This window comes from Tenrec ecaudatus, chromosome 17, assembly GCF_050624435.1.
Source record: "Tenrec ecaudatus isolate mTenEca1 chromosome 17, mTenEca1.hap1, whole genome shotgun sequence".
In the NCBI taxonomy this organism is placed as follows: Eukaryota; Metazoa; Chordata; class Mammalia; order Afrosoricida; family Tenrecidae; genus Tenrec; species Tenrec ecaudatus.
Genome location: NC_134546.1, coordinates 64063387 through 64085284, shown reverse-complemented (window position 1 = coordinate 64085284; position 21898 = coordinate 64063387). Strand labels below are relative to the sequence as shown.

The 21898-nt window shown below is 49.4% G+C and overlaps 1 protein-coding gene across 2 annotated transcripts in view; it reads right to left on the bottom strand.

Moving 5' to 3' along the window:
• Nucleotides 1–21898, bottom strand: part of MEGF11 (multiple EGF like domains 11) — a 264875-nt gene that overhangs the window by 186348 nt on the left and 56629 nt on the right. The gene's annotated exons all lie outside the window — the stretch shown is intronic.

Below are 21898 nucleotides of genomic sequence, written 5' to 3'. Positions count from 1 at the left end.
AGGCTGAAAGGGAGGGAGGAACCTTGCTCCTGCTTCTACTATGTATCCAGCCCTTACTACATGCCCTGTCCTATGCACATGATAACTGATTTAATGCCATGGTGATGTAGTGGGCTATGTGCTGGCTTGCTAACCACAAGGTCGGCAGTTCAAAACCACCAGCTAGCTCTGAGGGAGAAATTCGAGGCTTTCTACTCCAGTAAAGAGTTACCATCTCAGAAACCCCCAGAAGCACTGCTACCTTGTCTTTTTAGGGTGGCTAGGAGTCAGAATTGACTCGATAGCCGGGAGTTTGGGTTTTCTTAGGTGAGAAAACTGAGGTTCAGGGAAGGTTAAGTGATTGCCCCAGGGGCACACACTAGTAAGTGACCAAATCAGGATTTGAACCCAGGACCCTGTCTCTGAAGACTACACTCAGAGCCCTGTTGGTGTAGCAGTTATGCATTCGGCTGCCACCCGGAAGGTCAGCAGTTCAAAACCACTGGCTACTCCGAGGGAGAAAGACAAGGCTTTTGACTCCTGTAAACAGTTCCAGTCTCGGAATCTCATGGGGGCATTTCCACCTTGTCCTGTAGGGTCACTACGAGTCAGCATTGGCTCAGTGACACACAGAGAGCGTAACAGGCCCCTCTGCCTTCCCTCCCAAGCCCCGCTCACACGCAGAGTGGTGGGGAGGCTGCTGAAATGCACACCGGGGCATGTCCTTCCTCTGCCCACAGAATCGCTGTGAGTCAAAGTGCAGTGCATTGGACTGCTGCCTGCTGGCAAGCACCCGGCTCTAGTGCCCCGCCCCGTCTTCATTATCCCCGCGCCCGCCACTCCCATTGCCCTTCACATCCACTTGTGTCCACAGAAACAATGCTCGTGAACCTTCAGAGCCCAGCTCAGATGCCACCTCTGCCGTAAAGCCCTCTGGTCCCCACAGACTCCTGTATGAACATGGCTAGTGGTGTCCTCCCCGCCTGGGTGTTTATCTGCTCACTCCAAGGCCTTCCTCGTGAAGAGCCCAGGTCTTGCCTGTCACTGTGATCCCCGGGCCCAGCAAGCACCCCGCCCCCCACCATCTTGTCACGTCCCTTGTGCCTCCTGGATGATACCGGGTGTCCCAAGGAGTGCTGTGCTCTGCATGCACGTGGGACTCTTGATGGACCCATTAAGGAATTCAAAGCCACGCTCCTCGATCTTCCCAAGCTGCTTTGAACCTCTCAGGGCGGTCACATGCAGGCCCCGGGATTGCTGGTGAGGTCCCCTGGCCAGGAGTCAGGTTTGTCCTTCATAGGAAGCATGACCATGGCCTCCTGGGGTGGCAGGACAGGTGGAGGGCGTGAAGGCAGCAGAAGCAGAGCTTAAAGAAGGATCAAATGAGAGGGTTCTGTGGTCAGGATGGAAAGGGAGGGCATTCCAGGTGGGCAGGCCATATAAGCCAAGACACCAAGCCATGGGTGGAGCAGCAGCGGGGGATGAGTGGGAGGCAGATGGTGTGGTGCTCTGGCACCAAGGGCCGGCTGAGGTTGGACAGGAGTCCGTGGCCCGTAGGAGACCCTGAAGGCTCATTTGGGTCAAACCAGGTTGTACTGTTTCCTGGTAGGACAACCCTCTAATGTTTTCCCTTCTCCCAAATAACCTGGGACCCCATGTGAGCCTCGTGTGAGAAGAGTGGGATGCTGCCAACTCACCTGCCTCCCTGCGTGGCCAGGCCCCAGCTGGGCCATGCTTCCTTCCCCTGCTCCTGACTGGAGGGGACCAGAGAACATATGGCAGGCTATATTGGCACCGAGTGAGAAGCAGACTGGATGGGGGAGTGAGGTGCACACTGTTTCCATTAAGAGCTGGTGAATGGGTCTGGGAGTGGGGTGACAGGGCCAGATGGGACATGTCCCAGCCTGACACCCTTCTGCCCCCTGGATGGACCAGGGAATGCAGGCCTGGTGGCTGGTGGAGGCACTCACCACCTGGTAGCTGTTGATGCCCATGGCACCTGACTCCTAGTCCACCTGTTCCAGGCCAGCCCTGCCTTGAACGTGGAGTCCTCAGATACCAGTGGGGCTGGGGAGCCACTTCTCAGTGCAACAGCACCAGGAGCAGCAGCACAACTGGGCCTCTGTCGCCCTCTAATAAGGGAAGCGCGTCCTGGCAGGCTGGGTAATAGCCCTCAAATTGAATAATTAATAAAGTTATAAAAATATGTCGACTATATGGCCAGAATAATTCAACCCAATTAGAAGCAATTATTCCTTGCAGTTATGCCACTTGGTATTTTTTTTACAAACAGCTCTAGCAACAAGACACGCTTCCCAGATTTGGCTGCCTGCTTAAGAGATGTTGTTGAGGCCAACCCTTCCCCAGGTGGGGCTTTTTCCAAATGATAAGCATCCATCTTTCCACCATCCATCCATGCATGCTCCTGTCAGTTCAACTCTTCAACCCTCCATCCCTCTGCCCAACTATGCACACATCTCTCCATGCACCCATGCTCCCATCCTGCCTGTGTTCAGTCCTCTCTTGGTCCAGCTATGCACCGATCTAGCCATCCAATTGTCCATCTGTCTAACTGTTCATCTATTCATCACTTAACTCATTTTATCAACCCACCCAACCATCCACCCATTCCTCTGCCCACCCATGCATTTGTTCATCTATGCCTTCACTCATCCATCCATTCACCCAGCTGTTTGTCCATCTGTCCAGCCAAGCATCTGCTCATCCATTTACCCATCCATCCACTGCTTCGGGAAGCGTTTATTTATTGAGGCCCTTTTATGGGTGCGACCTCAGGTTCGTTTCTGGGGGAATGGCTATAAGGGAGGCCCTGTCTTTGCCACGAGGCTCTCCCAGCCTAGACAAAGCAGACCTTCAAGTCATAAATAATCTCATTCATGTTCCTCCCTTCATTTCTTTCCCATATATTTCAAGGCTGTATGTATAGCTAGTTGGACTTAAATCTGGCCTTGAGTGACTTAAAAGACCCCTTCCTGAGTGATCCGGCTTGGTCCCCTACATTGGAAAGCTTAGAGATCTGCTGGCTTCATGAGAGGCTTTCCTAAAAGACCCCTGTAAGGTGTAAGTTGACTTGGCATAGGAGTTTATATGAACTTCTTGCCCTGATGCCATCCCTGTAAGATCACAGGGAATGATGGTTCCGTATGTTTTACAGATGCCATCCCATAAAGTCATGGTTCTTCCCCAATGAAAATAGTCTCCCTCTTATTTTCTTTGAGACTTTCTTATAATGAGGCAAAACCATGACTCGATTCACTAAGTCTCTACCGAGCCCTGTGCTGTGCTCACCTGATAGAATGACCTCATGAACTATATTATGGCCACCAAACCAGGGTGGTCATGCTTACACACGAGTGCTTCAAAGCCACCAGCCACTCCATGGGAGAAGGATGAGGTTTCTATTCCCAAGAAGAGCTCCAGTGTCGGGAACACCCAGCGGCAGTTCTACCCTGTCCTACAGGGTCCCTCTGAGTCATCATTGATTCCATGGCAGTACATTTGAGGATTTTTTTTTGTTTTTTTAACATTTGTGAGTAACCTTCTAGATCGGGGGCTCTGGGGGTGCCGAATGACCTAAACTGTGGCCTTGCCCCTGAGTTGGCTTTGCTGACAAAAGCCCCCCTTTGCCCCATTATGAGCCAGGATGCTGGAGCTGGCAAAGGCCCTCTGATGCCTTAAATGAAATGTAAAACTCAGCCACAGATGGGGAGAAAGTACCTGCAAATGTATAATTCACAGAGGGTTAGTATCCAGAATATATTTTCTAAAAAAATCAATAAGGTCTATGAAGTTCCGATACAGGCAAAAGATATAAGCCTTCACAGAAATAGACAGGCATTTCTTCAGGAAATAGCTCGTGAAAAGATGTTCACCTGCTGATAGTCAAGGGAACATCGGTCGAAACGACGGGAAGCCACCAGGATCATATCCATCAGTTTGGGAAAAAGTAATTTCAGATAACGCCAAGGGTTGTAAGCATGAAGGCAAATGGATCCTCTTGTGTTAAGTGGCTTTCAGCAAGGCACCCAGACTAAGACAGACTAGAAGGAAGGGCTGGCGTGCCACCTCCCAAGACCAGCCAGTGAAAACCCTTTGCACAGGTCGCCATGAGTGGGAGGCGGATGCCATGACTGTTAACAGCCACCCACAGCACGTGCTGGCAAGACAGGTAGGAACTAGCAGTACCATTTTCGGAAGCAATTTTACATAGAGTTGACAACACCAACCAATATAATACCAATGTTGTATAAACATTTTTGGTACCTCATCCCCCATGGAGAGAAATATATTTCATATTGTGCACGCAGATAAGCGCACACTGATAATTTGAAACTCTACTGCATTTCCCGTTTTCAAAGGGGAGCCATGACCCATTGGATTGGTTTCATGGTTCTCTCTGGGTCATCGCCCGCAATCTGAAAGCTCTGCTCTGGAGGAACCCTGCCTCGTGGACTGTAATGGGGAAACACTGGCAGCAACTGAAAGGCCCCTCAAGAGGGAAACAGGAGAACTGCAATAGAGTCTGACAGTAGGATTTGCACAGCAGCTCAAATGAATGAGTTCGAGCTTTACCCGTCTACGCGGATGAATCTCAAGCGCACGGCACTGAGTGAAAAGGACAAGTTGCAGATGGCTACGTACATCCCATGCAATGCCACTTCCATCTGGTCTAAAAGCATGCAGAATAATCAATGTGTTATTATTCATGGATCCATTCGTATGTCCCAAGAGTAGGAAAACAGACGTGGAAACAACAGACACAGAATTGAGGCTTGGGGGAGGGAAGGAGGAGGATGGGATAGGGAGGCTGTGCACAGCGTCTTGACTGGCAATGGCGTTCCTAAGGGGATTCGGATGGAGGGAGGCGGGGGGCTGGACAGCATGGGTCGCACTGTTAGGAGTGACTCTCAAATGGCTGTAAGATTTCAGCAGCAATTTATTTTAAATTAAAATCTCCCTGCAGTTAGTTAAAACAAGAACATTGTTCATAAGCCCAGCTTACATGTGTCTCACCTGTTATTTAAGGTGCTGTGGAGTTCGTTCTGACTCATAGCAGCCTGATGTACAACACAGCCTGGTCCTGCATCGTCCTCACAACTGTTCTCCTATCTGAGCCCGTTGCTGCAACCACTGTGCTGATCCATGTCCTTGAGGGCCTTCCTTTTTGCTGACCCTCTACCTCACCAAGCATAATGTCCTTTTCCAGGGACGGTCTCTCCTGATGACATCCAAAGTACACAATATGAAGTGCTCCTATCTTTGCTTCTAAGGACCAGTCTGGCTGTCCTTCCTCTAAGATAGATCCATACACCGATAAGACTTAGCAAGCCCAAGACCAAAACCCACTGCCTTCAAGTCGACTCTGACTCACAGCAACCTTAGAGGGCACAATAGAAACACTCCTAGCCAAATGACCAAACTCAAGGCCATCGAGTCCATGCTGACTCGTATCAACCCTGTAGGACCGAGTGGGTTTCTGAGACTGCAGCCCTCTATGGCAGTAGAAAGCTCCATCGTTCTCCTCTGGGGCACCTGATGGTTTGGATTGCTCACCTCCTGGCTAGCACTCAATGCTGATCGTCCTGCCACCGCAGCGCCTTAGAACTGCGCCCGGGAGTTTCAAACGCAGTCAGCTTTACGGAAGCAGGTGGCCTCCTCTTTCTCCAGTTGAGAACCTGGTGGGCTTTGAACTAGCCATCTTTGGTTAACGACAGAGTGCTGAACCTTCTAATCCACTCCGACCCGAGTTCTCGTTAATACGTGATAACAATGATGCTTCGGAGCACGGGGTTCTGTCCCCACGAGGGACAGGCCGATGCAGTTATTTGCCCCGCTGCCAGTGTCTGTCTGTCTGTCTGTCTTTCTTAATCATAGTATTGGGGCTCACACAACTCTGACCACAATCCATGCGTCCACCCAGTGTGTCAAGCACATGTGTACATTTGTTACTGCCACTGTTTTCAGTCACGCACCGTGTCAGATGTTCTGGGAGTTCGCTTCCATACTGTTTTTAAGGAGACTTTGTGAACCGACACCAATAAGGAGCCTTGGTGTCACTGTGGGTTGTTAACTGCAAGGTCCTCGGGGGAGAGACGAGGCTCTCTACCCACATAAAGAGTCACAGTCTCAGAAATTCACAGGGGCAGTTCTACCCTGTCCTGAAGGGCCGCCGTGAGTCAGACTCAAGTCTATGACAGTGAGTTTTGAGTATATAGCAGTAATTGTTTTGAAAATTAAGTACCAATTAAAGGAAAAAGAGAAAAGTTTTTTTTTAAGTTTCCATTCAGTTATTAATAATGTAATCAACCATGTTGTGATTCAACATGGCAAGATTTTACATAGCAATTTTGTTGTTAGCATTCACATCAGCTCAGAAGTACTGTACGTAAGCAAGTTAGAACTATATTTATCACGGACTATTCTATGTTTAGAGTTGGTCATACACATTACTAAGGAGTCTGTTTGGTTTGGGCATGGGGTGGGCGTGAGACCATGAGTAGTTACTGCGCTGGGTGACGCCAACCTTCCTGATGCCACTACACATGGTGAGTTCACTGCCTGTCTCCTCCCTCTGGGTATGAGGTCCCCGGCTGCTCCATCAGCCCTGTGTGGGCAGGGACTGCTCGAGTGGGAGTGGTCGTGACCGTGATTCCCGTCTCTCCTGAGCATTGCTTCCCACCAAGATGCTGCCCACAGGGCCGCCCCTGGAAGCACAGCGCACATGGTGTCTTTTTCATGCCTGCGTGGGGCTGGGAAGGGTGACAACACCGGCTGCCAGCCCCACACGCTGCTGCTGCCACCAGCTCAGCTCCTGCCACTCTGATTGGCTTCTGTCACATTCCAGGCGGGTCCTCCTGCCCACCTCCCTCTACCCAGGACCTGCTTGCCATTTCTGTGTTCATTCTGTTCCTAGGGCGCAGGTGGCCCAGCGTGTGCCAGGCAGACTGACTCCCTGCCCACCCCTCCACACAGACAGCTCACACACAGACTCCAGGCCATCCAATGTTGTACCTGAGACCCAACTCATGGCCACTGTGTCAATGCTGAAGCATAAGAACTGCCCCTTCTGAGTTTCTGAGACTAACTCTTTTAAAATTTTTTTATAAATCAATTTATTGGAGGCTCTTACAGCTCTTATAACAACACATACATCAATAGTATCAAACACATTTGTACATTGTTGCCATCATCGTTTTCAAAATATTTTCTTTCTTCTTGAGCCCTTGGCATCAGCTCCTTTTTTCTCCCTCCCCCTCCACCCTTGTGAACCCTTGATAAATTATTATTTTCATATCTTACACCATTCATTGTCTCCCTTCACCCATGTTTCTGCTGTTCGGTAGGGATAGGGGTAGGGTTTTATATGTTGATCATTGAACTCAGTTCTCCATTTTTCCCCCTCCTCCCCCCACCTTTCCCTACCGTCATGGTATCACTACTCCCATTACTGTTCCTGAGGGGTTTATCTGTCCTGGATTCCATATGTCAAGAGCTCTTATCTGCACCAGTGTGCATGCTCCGGTCTAGTTGGGTTTGTAAGGTAGAACTGGGGTCATGATAGTGGGAGTAGGAAGCAGGACAGAACTAGAGGAATGGTGTGTGTCTTGTCAGTGCTGTGCTGCATCCTGCCTGACTCTTTCCTTCCCTGTGACCCTTCTGGGAGGGGATTTCCAATTGTCTACAGATGGACTTTGGGTCTCTACTCCGAATCCCATCATTTGCATCAATATAATTCTTTGTTTTGAGTCTTCTGAAGCCTGATATCTGATCCCATCGACACCTCATGATCACACAGGTTTATGTACTTCTTCCATGTGGACTTGGTTGCTTTCTCTTTTTGGTTGTTGTTGCTTTCTTGCTAGATGGCCACTTGTTTACCTTCAAGCCTTTAAGACCCCAGATGCTATTTCTTTTGATAGCCAGGCACCATCGGCTTTCTTCACCACATTTGCTTATGCACCCATTTTGTCTTCAGCGATCATATCAGGAAGGTGAGCATCACAGAATGCCAGGTTATTAGAACAAAGTGTTCTTGCCTTGAGGGAGTACTTGAGAAGAGACCAATGTCTGTCTGCTACTTTAATAATTAACTTAAGTATATGTACATAGACCTATATCCCTATCATTATATTAATATATTTACATATGTGCATGCCTATATTTATACCTCTATAAATGTCTTTTGACTCCTAGTTCTTTCCTCTGTTTCATTTTATTTTACTTCCGTCCCACTGTCATGTTCAACCTTCATTTGATTCTCAGTAGTTCCTCTCGGCTACATTGCACTTGATCGAACCCCACCAGGAACATTATGCCTTCCTCACCATCGATTTTAGATCTCTTGTTGTTCCCTTGTCCCGGAGTTTGTTGGCTCCCCGCTTTCCCCACCTTTTCTCCTGTGTCCAGCCAGAACCATCAGCCCTATTTTTTTCTCCTCAGAATTATGTATCTGCCTATCTTATATAGACAGACATGAGGAGAAAAAGAAGAAAAAGGAGGAGGAGGAGAAGGAGGAGGTTCTGGTCTGTTCCAGGTCTGTCTGCTGACCCTTATGAATCTTTTCCAGTTGGGTCTGGTGACTCTTTGCAGAAGTAGGAAACTGTGTCTTACTCCCTTGAAGCCGCTGGTGGTTTTGAACTGTTGACCTTGTGGTTAGCAGCCCAATTCATAACCACTACATCACCAAGGATCCTGGTTGGGTACAAAAACTGCCTTTCAGGATCAACCCCAAGTGCCAGGCCTCCCCTTCACCCTGCCCGGGGGGCACTGATGGCAGTACAAGTCCAGTCCGAGAGGAGGACAGGAGGATGATCAGGGGCCCCCACCCCTCAGACTGCCTCCTTAGAGTCTGTGAAGGATAAGACCAGGGAAGGAGATGGCGCTGGGTGTTCCTGGGGTGGGGCAGCTGAGAGCTCTGGAAAGACCCCCTTCTCCCCCCTCCTTTCCTGGTGACCCTGTCTAGTTGCCTTCTGGAGTGCCCATGAGCTATCCTCGCAGTCCCCAGCCTCATCCTCAACTGGACAATGGTCTGGGCCCCCACAAAGGAGGGCATCTTCTCCCAGCGTCTCCTGTTAGGGGTCACTGGGTTGATTTTTTTCATAGGGACCCCGTGGGACAGACAAGTGCCTCACAGGGTTTTCTAGGCTCACGTCTTTACAGGAGCAGGTGGGTTTGAACAGCCAACCTTTCCCTTCACAGTCTGGCATTGACCTGATGCTCCACCACCGGGGTTCCTTCCCCAGCATCCACTCCCTCCTGTTCCCCAGAGCTCTGGAGAAACTCCGGAGAAGGGAGGAAGCAGCTCCCAGGACACCGCTGCAGCTCAGGGCTGTCGACAGAGAGGGAGGGGCAACAGCAAGGGCCAAGAGAAGGACAGAGAGGTCACTGGACCTGCTTCCCTGCTGACCCCATGTCATTCCCAATAGCCCTCAGCCACAGGGGGCTCTTAAGCACCCCCCTTAACCCATCACCTTTGCCCTGATCACAGGCTGCCTACCGCTGAGTTCTGCTGCCCATGGGGAGAGAGCCAGGGTCACACAGTCCACTGTGATGCCAACACTGAGGCCCGAGTCCTTGGTTCACTGCTCTCTGCATGCCTCAGTTTCTCCATCCAAAATGGGGTCACAGCGTGCACCTCCCACTCCTCATCCCCACATGTGCCCTCTCTCCCCTCGCTCTCCCTGCCCCTTCCTCTCTGCACTGGTGTTCTAGGTCTGACCTTATCCCAGAATCCCTCCCTTCATCCCTGAACACCGGAGCAGTGCTCATTTCAGTGTGCATTAAGTGGGACCCATGGGATGGGAACGGGGCCCGCTTGGCCTATGGGACCAGTGGGCCAAGCTATTGAATTCTTTTGTTCAGAATTAGAATTCTGGGTGGATTGCGGCAGCTCCTCTTCTGCACGGACTTTTGGAAACACATTTGCTGCCGAGGCTACAGCTCTCCGTTCCCTTCTGTCCCCGTCACGGTGGCTGCGCTCTTGCACGGCAGTCACTCGGAGTCCACTGTCCCGGGGAGGCCCACGGGCAGAGCAGATGCTGGCAGAAGGCAGCCCAGGCGGCCGTGAGGGGCCTTGGGCTGGGCAGAGCGGCAGGCGGGAACGGTGAGTGTAATTGCTTTGTGGTGATTCACCTGAAGCTACTGTAACCTTGACAGCCATGCGCTACAGGGGAGACACAGCCCCAGACAGAGCTGCCTCTCTGAGCCCCTCTTGGATGAGCACCGGCCTGTTTGGGGGACATCAGTGGTGCCCCAGGAGACCCACCTTGGGGAGAGGGAGACCAGGCAGGTGTCTGGAGGCTGCACCCACCGTGGTTGCTCCCTCCTCAGTCTACCCAGCTGGGACTGCAGAGAGATTGGGGCAGGGAGGGGCCTCGACCCCCTCCACCACCGGCAGAGGAGAAGGGAACTGACCCCCCACGGCCCCGAGCACCAGAGCTGGTGAGAGCCCCATGCACCATGGAGTCGTGACCCAGTGGAACTGTTCCATAAGGTTTTCTAGGCAGTAATCTTTTCATTAAAAAGAAAAAACCCCAAATCACTTTTTATTGTGATTTGGGTGAAAGTTTACTGAGCAAACTGGTCTTCAATCAACAATTCATGCACATCTTTCTCACGATATAGACTGCAGGCCCCGCAAGGTAACAGCGCTCTCCCCACTTCCACCCCAGGCTTCCCGTTCCCATTCATCTTTCTTCCCATCTCTCCCGGCCTCCTGAGCTGTCTCCCTGGGCAAACGCTGCTCTTTTGATCTTGTTCGGCCGATTATTCTAAGACGTGCGTGCTCCCCGGTGTTACTGCACACTTGATACATCATCCGTCTATGGTTTGACAGAAAGTTGAGCCATGAGGACAAGTTCAATTCCAGCCCTGAGGAGGAACTAAGAGCCAGCAAGGGGGTGGGGGAGGTGGCCCACTAGTCTCTATCAGAATAGTAAACCTGGTCTGAATTATTGAGTTTTGGTCTAGATTTTTCTCCTACTCGGTTCAGTATTGCGGTCCTTTCAGAGTGGTTGGTGTGGTAGCTAGGTACCATCTAGTTCTGGTCTAGGGTCGTGGAGGCTGGGATTTATGCGTCCCTGCTTTTCTCTGGCGTTCTTTGCTGTGGAGGGGGGACCAATACCTGCAACTTAGAAGGTCATGTAGAACTCACTGGACCCCATTGTCTTTGGGGCTATGTTCTGCCAACTGGCCTTGATGTCCACTGAGATTAGACTCCTGAGGCCCAGCCCTGGCAACGCATTCCTTCACGGTGTTTGGTTATTGCTGAGAAGGTTTCATAACTCTGCCGACTGTGGACATAGTTGCAGCACATATAAAGGTACGCATGTAAAAGTAGTCTCTGTCAACTCCTGTAGACTCATGAGTGTAGTCTAATTCACTAGACCAGCAGTTCTCAACCTGGGGGTCGCGACCCCTTTGTAGGGTCAACCAACACTTTCACAGGGGTCGCCTAAGACCATCAACAAACATATATTTCTGGGAGGGAGGAGGAAAAATGAGGAGCTGATGCCAGGGGCTTAGGTGGAGAGCAAATGTTTTGAGAATGATGAGGGCAATGAATGTACAAATGTGCTTTATATAACTGATGTATGTATAAGATGCATGAGCCCCTAATAAAATGAATTTAAAAATACCATATTTCTGATGGTCTTAGTTAACCAAGACACTGCTCCCATATCTGTCTCCAGAGGGGTCCGCCCACATGCAGATACGCCCATATGCATAGCCCCTGCGAAGACTGTTACCCAGGCGACACCATGCTTCAAGACAAAATTTCATTGATTGGTCATTAGAAATAAATATTTCACAATATATAATTACATATTGTTTTTGTGATGAATCACGATGCTTTAATGATGTTCAGTTTGTAACCATGAAAATACATCCTGCGTATCAGATATTTACATGACAATTCATAAAGTAGCAAAATGACAGTTATGAAATAGCAACGAAAATATTATGGTTGAGGAACTGTATGAAAGGGTCGCAGCATGAGGAAGGTGGAGAACCCCTGCCCTAGCCAGCGCAGATGTAGACTGTCAGGTCCTTTCCCCCGGGAGCGGCTGCTAGGTTCAAACTGCCAACCTTTCCGTTAGCAGCAGGCAAGCGCTTCACAAGGAGCCACTGGGGCTCCTCTCTACTCATCTTGCAGCTGAGAAAACGGAGGCACAGAGAGAGGACAGAACTTATCCTGAATCACCAAGGCGGAGGTGGGAGCCATTAGGGCAAAGCACTTCCACCCTCTGCAGGCATCATGGAGCTGAGGGAAGAGCAGGAGACCCAGGTTCTAAACCCGGATCGGCCACGTGCTAGTTGGGTGAATCTAATCAATTACACTCGTTCCTGGAACCTCAGTGTCCTCATTTTAAAAGGAGGCGCGGACACAGCCAGCCCCTGCGGGTCTGAGAGACTGCCGGTGATGCTGTGCATGCAGCATCTACACAAGGGGAACCGAGGGCGCGATCCCACACGTCTTCCTCATGGCCTGTGGACCCCTCCTGCTCCTTCCTCACCCCTCCACTCTCTTCCCCCTCTACTTCCCAGCAGACACTGACTCCCCGTCTGGCCTACCCACTGTGGGCTGCCCTCGTCTGTTCCAGGCCAGAGCCAGGGACCTCGCCTACATCCTAGACCTGTGCTTTGCCCCCGTCTTGTGTTGCAGCCTGTAACGCAGCTGCAACTGCTAGCAAAAAGTACAGCTAGGGGCCCTGTGACAGAGACCTGAAGTCAGTATTGCTGCCTCTGGGAATCTCCAATCCCAGGACCCTAGGTCATTGTACGATTAAATTACTGCATTTTAACTTGTCTTTAAAAAAATATCCCAATTCTGCATTTTATTCCATAATAAATCCAGGTTTGTTTTCATATAGAGATCAATGTGGAAGCTCATTATCAGGTAACTAATGTGCTGTTAAGGAGCCCTGGAGGTGTGAATGGCTAAACACTGCTAAGTGAAAGGGGCAGGAGTCCTGGTGGTGTAGTGATTATGAGTTGAGCTGCAATCCGAAAGGTCAGCAGTTCGAAACCACCGGCCTCTCACTGGGAGAAAGACAGGGCTTGCTGCTCTTGTAATCAGAGACAGGCTCAGACACACCCAGAGGCAGTTCTTCCCTGCCCGTTAGGGTCCCTATGACTCGCTATGAGTCAGTGCCGACTCAGTAGCAGTGAGTAACCGCAAAGCGAGCAGTTGGATTCTCGGAGACAGACTTGGTGATCTCCTTCCAGAGGATGAGGGCCGGGAAATCCCTCTGGGGCAGTCATGCTCTGTCACGTGGGTGCCCGAGTGCTAACCACAACAGCAACTGTGCCATGAACAAACCTGCCGCCACGGCGTTGATGGTGACTCATGACACGTCCCTGTGCGTCTGAGTAGAACTGGGCCCACAGGGTTTTCAGTGGCTGGCTTTTAGCAAAGTAGATGGCCAAGCCAGGCTTCCAAAACACCTCTGGGTGGACTTGAACCCTCAACCTTTCAACTAACAGCAGAGTATATTAGCCTTCAAGGTACCATCGCATGGTGAGAAATTCAAATGCTGTGACTTCAAGCCTCTCCAACAAACACAATCCTTGGTTTGAGAAGCACCAGCCTAAAAGGCTATGTGCTAGTTAGGAGTCTGGGCACGTTGGGAGGGGGGGGGGAGGCATTCTATCCCAATGGGCAAGATTATCTACCTTAAAGCCAAGTCGGTCAGGGGTCCCACACAACAGTCAAGATAAGAACTTGGCGGAAGCCACTGTTGGCGGTGGCCCTAAGAGGTCCCTCGGGCTTCCGTCGCTCAGGCCTGCTTTGCAGTCCTGCCTGGTGCCCCTGGCCTGAGCTTTCTCCAGTGACACAAGTCTAATGGTGTCGAAGAACATGGAGACCATGTGGTGATAGAGCGGCAGGCTTCTCTCCCGGCTCTTCCTCTGGCCATGGAGTCCCCTTGAGCCCACAGAGGCCCTGTGGGTGTCAGCTCCATGGGGTTTTCTGTGGCTGAGTTTGGGGGGGGGGGTGCAGGTAGTAGCCAGGCCTTTCTTCTGAGGCACCTCTGCGTGGACTCAACCCTCCAACCTTTAGGTTAGCAACTGAATGCATGAACCATTTGCATCTCCCAAAGACTCCTCTCATCTCTGCCCTGCCCATCTGAGGGAGCCAGAAGCAACAAACAAGACGCTCCTGTGCAGTGTCTGTCCTACAGCACAGCACTGTGGGACGGGAGCCAGAGACTCGGGCCCCAGAGCTGCTACAATTAAATAATACTGTGAACACTTAAATTTCCAAGTTAATTCTTGGATATCATTTATAAAAGTTAACAGGGCATATTTAATTTAAGAATTGGCTCACGTCCTTCTCTTACAGACGAAACCTCATAAATGAAATATACTGGATCATTGCCCAGTGCGGAAATAAAAGTTATGAATAATGTTTCTATCTCAATCATTGTCAGGGTTTTAATATTCCTAATTACTTTAAAAAGCTAGATATTCAATATAGGAAAACTTTTTTTCTTTTTATCTCCACTTGTGAGATTAGTGCAATTTAATAAGAGTCACTCTGTCGTCTTTATGCAGTGTAAACTGACATTTCATCCTTTTACTCTTTGTTATTATAGGCGATGGAGGGTTATGGCCAAGCATGCAGCCTCTCATTTTCCCGGAGAGCCCCGGCCCCTTCACATTTAAACACCTGACTTACCTCCAACCGGCAGTTACAGCCCGCCCTGTCCACGCCCCTGGCAAGGCTATCACGCCGACACACACAGTGGTTCATAATAACAAAAGAGACCGGCATCGAAACCTTGTTGCTACTGTACTGCGGGTTTTCTGGCCAAAGATGTTCGCGCATGCCTAGAAGGGCTTCTGTCGTGCTTCTTACACGCTGAAAGGTGCCGTATATACTATCTAATAAGACAGACGTCTGATTGGCAGGGCCTCACTGTTGAGACTTACACTCACACGCGACTCACAGACAAACTGAAGAACAGACCGTGTGCGTGTAGGGGGACTGCCTGCAGATGCCTCCTCACATCCACAATAGCTCATGCGTCTGCCCACCAGGCGCATCAGCACCAGCCCTTCCTTCATGGAGCAGAGAAACTCACCCAAGCCTCAAACAAAGGAGGCCGTGGAGCAATGGGTCTGTGAAGGGCTGAGAAGGCTCCCCTGCACCCCCCCGCACCCCTTCTAGGCTTGGGAACTGGTTTCCTCCCTGTGGGGGCTGACTGAGCCATACATTTCCAGGAAGTCACAAAGGGCAAGGCAGGCAGTAGGATGATGGATCATTAGTCCCTCCCTGCCACTTCCAGGAATTTATCCTAAGGAGAAATTAGGACACGTGGGCACAGACGTATATGCACAAGGAGAATCGCCAGACCAGTTTGACACGCGACCGCTGTCCCCCCCGGCACTGGCACAATCCAAATAGCTCTACAAGTCGGGTGTTTTGTGTTTGCTTCTCAGTCTGGCACCAAAATACATGTCATGGCCAAAGCTGCGTGGAGGTGATCTGAGGTTACAGGTTCTCACGATGTCTTCTGTCACTACAGAAACGCCACGGTGAGGTTGGCAAAAGTCAGAACCCGTGTGAGACAGAACCCTATCAAGGAAGAGAAGCTCAGCTATTCTCCACTGAAGGGAGCGAGACTTCAGCCTGTCAAAGGCGGAAACCTTGTGAGGGCCAGAAACACAAGGCAGCCCTGCCTGGTTCCGCTCTCAGAGGTCTCACTGCCCGGGCTGGGGCTGGAACCACTGCCCTGTCCCCAGGGTCCCCTGTTCTCCATGAGAGAGTTACATACACTTTTCTCATCGCTGGAAAATTCTTCCTGCTGGAGCCTCTCAGGCCCCAAGGGTCGTGGATGTTGGGTCCATAAGAGGGGAAAATGAGAAACCACCTAAATGCCCATCAACCAAGACCTGGTATGCACATTTGCTAATCCATAAAATGAAATTCTATTAAGGTCATTAAAAATAAAAATGAAGATTGGGCTTGTTGCTATAAAATTGAATTTAAGAAGCAAGCCACCAGATAACACGGGCAGTTTGATGTAAATGGTGAGGTGTGTGGGATGTAACCCTGCATTCAGATGTGTAGAGAAACCGCCGGGACAGACAAACACCCGGTTTTCATACCAAAGGCTAAGGCTGAAGGCTGCAAGGACAGTGGGGGGTGTGGTGGGGGGGAGGGAAGGAGAGTGAGGGGCGGAGGCAGGGTGAGAGAGGACCAAACACAAGTCCGTTTATGCTCTGATGAGCTACTGCTACTGCTTCCATCGGACGAGGCAGGCTGCGCCACCACATAGACTGTTTTTCTTAAAATGTCTAAATGAATACATAGAGTTAAATGTTGCTAACGAGAAGAGGGAAGGGTCACAGCTATAGCCCCCCACCCTCACCCAGCTCAGATGGGAACACGGGCCTGAGTGGCTCCGAAAGTAGGGAAGCTCATCTGAAGTGCACCTGGCTTCTCGACAGACACGCGAGCTCGCTTCCAAGAAAAGGAAAAAACATTAAGAATGATGTTTTCCATGTAAATGAAAATTAAAGCTTGCGGTGAAGTTTCCTTGTTGTTAACATGTCAACTTCAAAGACAACTCTATGGACAAAAGCCATTCTGTCACCTCAGAAACACGTTGGGCTGGTATGCCTGTCCCCTACACCACATAGACAGACAGATGGTCCTACACACACCCTAAAGTTCTAGCAAGTTTCCCATTCCCCTGTGAATAGCTGTGTTTTCTGATCAAAGCCATATTTAAATCTTGGGTCATATTAGCAGAGGCGAACATAATAATTAGAATTCAGCTTTAAGACCCATGTTTTCGCCTGAGTGATAATTTCATATTAAGCTTTGACTATATACGAGCTGTGTGTCTGTAGGAAAATTTAAAAATAATCATTTTATTGGAGGCTCTTACACCTCTTAAAGCATTCCGTACATCAATTTTCTTTTGCTTAATCTGTTTTTATTTCTTTTTAAAATCATTTTATTAGGGGCTCATACAACTCTTATGACAATCTATACATACATCAATTGTGTAAAGCACATTTGTACATTCACTGTCCTCATCATTCTCAAAACATTTGCTCTCCACTTAAGCCCCTGGCATCAGGTCCTCATTTTTCCCCTCCCTCATGAACCCTTGAAAATTTATCAATTATTATTTTGTCATATCTTGCCATGTCTGACGTCTCCCTTCACCCGCTTTTCTGTTGTCCGTCTGCCAGGGTGGAGGTCACATGTAGATCCTTGTAATCAGTTCTCCCTTTCCAACCCACTCTCTTTCTACCCTCCCAGTATTGCCACTCACACCACTGGTCCTGAAGGGATCATCCACCCTGGATTCCCGCGTTTCCAGTTCCTATCTATACCAGTGTACATCCTCTGGTCTAGCCAAACTTGTAAGGTAGAATTGGGATCATGACAGTGGGGGAGAAGGAAGCATTTAGGAAGTAGAGGAAAGTTGTATGTTTCATTGTTGCTACATCACACCCTGACTGGCTCATCTCCTCCCCAATACCCTTCTTTAAGGGGATGTCCAATGACCTACAAATGGGCTTTGGGTCTCCACTTGACACTACTCCCCTCATTCACTATGATATGATTTTTTGCTCTCATGATGCCTGATACCTGATCCCTTCGACACCTCGTGATCGTACAGGCTGGTGTGCTTCTTCCATGTGGGCTTTGTTGCTTCTGCGCTAGATGGTCGCTTTTTTACCTTCAAGCCTTTAAGACCTCAGATGCTATATCTTTTGATAGCCAGACACCATCGGCTTTCTTCACCACATTTGCTTATTCACCAATTTTGTCTTCAGCAGTTGTGTTGGGAAGGTGAGCATCATAGAATACCAATTTAATAGAAGAAAGTATTCTTGCATTGAGGGAATGCTTGAGTGGAGGTCCAATGTCCTTCTGCTACCTTAATACCAGACCTATAAATATATGCACATAGATCTACTTCCCAGTAGGAAAAATTTTATATAAAGGTCAGTACGTATCAAGAAACCATCCCAACCCAGTGCTGCCCAAACCCACACATCCAACATTAACCCATATGTCTGACACCAATCCACAAAGTCCTCCTCCATCTCACAAAACAGACACAATGATGCCGACTGCAGGAGGAAAGCTGAGTCGGTGAATGTGTAAACATCTCAGTGCTGGCAGGGGTCTCCACATGGCTGCTCCAGCACCCAGAGCTGCATCGGGGTAGGTCCATGTGACTTCTCCTCAGGGATGTCTAAGGCAGCTGCACCCTGGTCCAACCATCGGAAAGCAAGAAACCCGAGAACTCGCAAGGCAAGGCTCACTGAGCCATTTACCCTTCCACCCTTCAATTAACGCCACATGTGTTATCAGTCAGGTTGGCACAATAAACTAACTACCTCAAGAACCGTACAACTTATAATAGAATACTGTCTAGTAATACACCAGAAGATGAGCCCTTAGATGGGAAGACCTTTGACACTCACAGTGAGTGCAACTACAAACACATCAGTGATCACAGCATACCAGCGATCAACAATGGCGTACAATGATCACGAAGAGGGAGTGACCTAGGCCGCATTTCATTCTGCTGCGCGAGGGGTCACCAGGAGTCAGAGCCAACTCCATAATCACGAGCAATGACAACAATAATCACTCATATCATAGGGTGGTTGTGGAGATTAAATGAGACGGCATAAACACAGAGCCTGGTGCCTAGTCAGTTCACTTCCATTATTGGATTTCCACACGGTCAGACCAAGCCTGCAGTGGTGTGGTCAGATCCGGGAGTGACAAGCATAAGAGGAGTAAGAAGCAGCTCTGAGGGGAAGAAGCCAGAGAAGAACGGTGGCTGGCAGCCTAGCACAAGTCGTGTGAGACCCGGAGGTGCTCAGAGAAGCAAACCGTGGGGAGGGAGGCAAGCACTGTCTTGGAATACGTGAGAGACTGAGCTGTAGGAGGAAGGCTGGCTTGTTCTGCATGGCCCCAGTAGCTCATATCACCTGCTCCGAGATGACCATCTTCAAACAAACTCGCTGCCCTTAGCCAGTGAGTTCCTGGGGAGAAACTGCAGACACGGCAAGGAGGGATGTGGTGATTGAAATTGCCACCCCAGCCTTGAGCATGGGTGAGAACCAGCCAGTGGAATGCAAAGATGGAGCTTCAGTTTCCAGAAGGGTGAGTGTCCTACCAATTAAAAATAGTCAACTATAAGCTGTGTGTGCGCTTCCACAGGGGCAGCGAGTGAGCTGTAGTTCAACTCCAACAGGCTGCCCTTGGCATTACAAAGACCAGCGAATAGACCTGCCCCAGCCAATCCCTCATCCTTGAGAGTTCCTCATCCCTGTAGCTGCAAACAACAGATGCCAGCAAGGCTGTGGAGAAGTTGGAACCCTTACAGATTGGAGGCGAGATTGTAAGATGGTAGAGCCATGATAGAGACTGGCACAGCACGTCCATCAAAAGCTAGGAATTCCATCTGATCCAGCACCTCCACTCCCCCCACCCCACTCCTGAGCACAAATCCTGGAGAAAGAGCAGTGATAAAAACAGGCTCGCACATCCATGTTCATTGCAACATTGCTCACAATCGCAAAAAGGGGGAACCAACCCAAGTGTCTTCAATGGATTAATTGATATACATGAACTGTGGTGCGCGTCCATACAGTGGAGTGCTACACAGTGAAGAATAATGGCGAGGTTGTGAACCATAACATGGATGAATCTGAAGGACATTGCTCCTAGTGAAATAAGTTCATCCCAAGAAGGTCACTTGATGATACCACTTTTCAAAGAAAGTCAAGGTTTATACACAGAAAGCAATATCCTTTGACGGACAGTCACCAGGGAAAGGGGTGGGGAGGGAGGAAGAATCACTTACTAGATGGTACCAAACCATCTTCCATTGAGGTAATTCTGAGCCTGTACAACAGAGTGAGATTTCTTCCCTAGGGTTTCTGAGGCTGTAAATCTTCACAGAGCAGAAAACCTCATCTTTCTCCCTCTGAGTGGCTAATGGGCTTGAACTGCTGACCCTGTGGCTAGCAGTCTAATGAGTAAACCCAATATGCAGCAGGGGGTGCTAATGAAGGAAAAGGCATCTTAAGACATAGGCGAAGCCAGCACAACGTGTCCGAGGTAAAATGAAAACTGAAGCCCATTAAACAATAAAGGACAGCAACGGCTATAACACTGACAGTTCTGCAGCATTAACACTCATAACCACCACCAATATTCATGTTATTATATAGGTGTGGACATGCATCTACAAGGGAGCTTCAGAAAACTCATGGGAAAATTGAATTATCTTTAAATTATCTTTAAGTTCCATTTTCCCATGAGCTTTTTAAATCCCCTTCCTATAGATCTACCTGTGGGCTTATTTGTATATGCTGCATATATATCCAAGGAGACTTGGTGGTTTGGTTGGTTAAGTGTTGGGCTGTTAACCACAAAGTCAGTAGTTCAAGCCCACAGGATACAGATGGGTGTGTCTGCTCCTATGAAGATCAATAGCCTCATGGACCCAAAGGAGAAGTTCTACTTTGTCCAGTAGGACCACTATAAGTCAGGATCCATTTGATATCAGTGAAGTTAAAGGGCATAAATATTCACCTATGATGTCATAAGCCAGAAAGCACAGTTATGGAGAAAGCTTAGACAGATCCAAATACTCGGTGGGGCTGAGTTAGTAGGATTGAAGGTGAAGGACTATAGCCTTGGGGAACATCTAGGTCAATTGTCATAACATAGTTTTACATCCTAGTTTGGTGAATAGCATCTGAGCACTTACAGGCTTATGAGCAGCCGTCCAAGGTGCAACTCTTGGTCCCTTCCCATCAGAAGTAAAGAAGAATGAAGGGACCCAGAGACTCAAAGAAGCAGTCAGGACTAATGGCCCACAGGAACCACAGCCTCCTCTAGCCTGAGACCAGAAGAACTAGATGGTGTCCAGCTACCACTACAGAAGGCTCTGACACAATAGTAGGTGCTGGTTAAAGTACAAGAAAAACAGACCAAAATTTGAAATCATTAAAAAAAAGTCACAATTACTGGACTGAAAGTACCAGGGAAACTCCCAACCACATCATTCCAAGACACACCCATTTAACCTGAAACTGATGCCACTCACAGAAGTCACCTTTAAGCCAAATAACAGATTGGCCTATAAAATAAACAACAGCATCTGCGAGGACTGTGTTCAACAAAAGGAGACCAAACAGGCAACATTTACCCCCAAAGCAAAGATGAGAAGGTACGGGGGCCCGGGGAAACCAGAGGGCTGAGAATGGGGAAGGCAGGGTGGAAATGGAAGAGTGCTCACACATTGTGGGGATAGCAGCCCATACCAGGAACAAGCTGTGTGTGAATTGTTGGGTGGGAAACTAATTTGGTATCAACTTTCCCCTAAAACACAAGAGGATGGTCAGAATATAATTGTGACCAAAGTCACACAACAAAATCACCAATCAGGAAGAGAAGCCCTCAGACATCCCACCCACCATGCGGCATGGAGTGCAAGTCCACAGAGAGATGGATTTGCACATTCTTTGCTTGGCATGGTGACCCTCTTGTTGCCTGGAAGAGTCCCTACAGAGATTGCCAGTCGCACTCTGCCGCAAAGGGGTGTGACAAGTGGAGGCAGGAGGACACTGTGCTTACTGCTGTCTCGGTGCCTTGGAGAGAGTCCCATCCACCCACCCACCCCCACTCAGGCTTAAAACAAAACCACACACTCACTGGCCTGGCTTGGCCAGCACAGTCTCAGGCTCTGGTAGGCTGGCACTAGGCATTTTCAGCCCAGCAGAGACACTGGGTGGGGGAGAGAGCTGCATGGAGCCAATGTGGACCCAACACACCCTCCTCTTCAATGTCAATTTTTACATTGAAGTCTGTATGGGCTGGGGGGCTGGCCATGCATATAATAGACCA